The following is a 2,401-nucleotide window of genomic DNA, read 5'->3' as shown; positions in this document are numbered from 1 at the left end:
TGCAATGAATATTGTGGTACCGGTCTCTTTTTGAATTATGGTTCTCTCTGGGTATATGACCAGTAGTAGGATTGCTGGGTCATATGATAGTTCTATTTTTAGTGTTTTAAGGAACGTCCATACTCTTCTCCATAGTGGCTGTATCAATTTACATTCCCACCAACAGTACAAGAGTGTTCCTTTTTCTCCACACCCTCTCCAGCATTTATCGTTTGTAGATTTTTTGATGATGGCCATTCTGACTGGTGTGAGGTGATACCTCATTGTGGTTTTGGTTTGCATTTCTCTAATGATTAGTGATGTTGAACATCCTTTCATGTGTTTGTTGGCAATCTGTATATTTTTGAGGAAATGTCTATTTAGGTCTTCCATCCATTTTTGGATTGGGTTGTTCTTTTGTTATTGAACTGCATGAGCTGCTTATATATTTTGGAGATTAATCCTTTGTAAATTTCTTAGTTTGCAAATATTTTCTCCCATTCTGAGGGTTGTCTTGTTTATAGTTTCCTTTGCTGTGCAAAAGCTTTTAAGTTTCATTAGGTCCCATTTGTTTTTTGTTTGTTTGTTTTTATTTTCATCTCTGTAGGAAGCGGGTCATAAAGGACCTTGTTGTGATGTATGTCATAGAGTGTTCTGCCTATGTTTTCCTCTGAATTTTATAGCGTCTGGCCTTACATTTAGGTCTTTAATCCATTTTGAGTTTATTTTTGTGTATGGTGTTAGGAAGTGTTCTAATTTCATTCTTTTATATGTAGCTGTCCAGTTTCCCAGCACAACTTATTGAAGAGGCTGTCTTTTCTCCACTGTATATGCTTGCCTCCTTTATCAAAGATAAGGTAACTATATATGTGTAGGTTTATCTCTGGGCTTTCTATCCTGTTCCATTGATCTATATTTCTGTTTTTCTGCCAGTACCATACTGTCTTGATTACTGTAGCTTTGTACTATAGTCTGAAGTCAGGGATCCTGATTCCTCCAGCTGCATTTTTCTTTCTCAAGATTGCTTTGGCTAATCGCGGTCTTTTGTGTTTCCATACAAATTGTGAAATATTTTGTTCTAGTTCTGTGAAAAATGCCAGTGGTAGTTTGATAGGGATTGCATTGAATCTGTAGATTGCTTTTGGTAGTATAGTCATTTTCTCAATATTGATTCTTCTAAGCCGAGAACATGGTATATGTCTCCATCTCATTGTATCATCTTTAATTTCTTTCATCAGTGTTTATAGTTTTCTGTATACAGGTCTTTTACCTACTTAAATAGGTTTATTCCTAGGTATTTTATTCTTTTTGTTGCAATGGTAAATGGCAGTGTTTCCTTAATTTCTCTTTCAGATTCTTCATCATTAGTGTAAAGGAATGCAAGAGATTTCTGTGCATTAATTTTGTATCCTGCTACTTTACCAGATTCATTGATTAGCTCTAGGAGTTTTCTGGTAGCATCTTTAGGATTCTCTATGTATAGTATCATGTCATCTGCAAACAGTGACAGTTTTACATCTTCTTTTCCAATTTGGATTCCTTTTATTTCTTTTTGTTCTCTGATTGCTGTGGCTAGGACTTCCAAAACTATGTTGAATAATAATGGTGAGAGTGGACATCCTTGTCTTGTTCCTGATCTTAGAGGAAATGGTTTCAGTTTTTCACCACTGAGAATGATGTGGCCTGTGAGTTTGTCATATATGGCCTTTATTATGTTGAGGAAAGTTCCCTCTATGCCTACTTTCTGGAGAGTTTTTATCATAAATGGATGTTGAATCTTGTCAAAAGCTTTTTCTGCATCTGTTTAGATTGTCATATGGTTTTTATCCTCCCGTTTGTTAATATGGTGTCTCACATTGATTGACTTGCGTATTTTGAAGAATCCTTGCCTTTCTGGTATAAACCCCACTTGATCATGGTGTATGATCCTTTTAATGTGCTGTTGGATTCTGTTTGCTAGTATTTTGTTGAGGATTTTTGCATCTATGTTCATCAGTGATATTGGCCTTTTTCTGTGACATCAAGTGTAGTATCTGTTCTTATCAGTTTAACATCTGATATGTCCTCAACCCAACTGATTTTTTAAATTTTTGGTTATGCTGATTTTTACTGGGACATGTGAAAATGAAAGTAGGAAATATCTCATTCAGTCTCTCAGTGCTTCACCAACTCAAGAGCTTTCTATTATATTCAGTAATGCTCATGATAGTCTCCACACTTTTTCCCTATTATGGATAAAATAATTTTTTTAGAAAATTAATCAAAATCAAAGTTTTATTCAAAAATTCTAAGTTTTCTCTTCTTTGGAAAATCTAGACTTCCTCCTCTTTCCTTAAATTAAGCATATATTTCTTTGTTAATCATGAATAAGTCACAGTTTTTTATAGTACAAGGTATACGTACACTGGCCTCTGACCTCAAA

The 2,401-nt window shown here is 34.7% G+C and overlaps 1 pseudogene; it reads left to right on the top strand.

Moving 5' to 3' along the window:
• The first annotated feature begins 1,985 nt into the window (after window positions 1–1,985).
• On the top strand, window positions 1,986–2,150 carry LOC132352770 (U2 spliceosomal RNA; annotated as a pseudogene).
• The last annotated feature ends 251 nt before the right edge of the window (window positions 2,151–2,401 follow it).

This window comes from Balaenoptera ricei, chromosome 18, assembly GCF_028023285.1.
Source record: "Balaenoptera ricei isolate mBalRic1 chromosome 18, mBalRic1.hap2, whole genome shotgun sequence".
NCBI lineage: Eukaryota > Metazoa > Chordata > Mammalia > Artiodactyla > Balaenopteridae > Balaenoptera > Balaenoptera ricei.
This window is presented reverse-complemented; position numbering and strand designations above follow the sequence as displayed.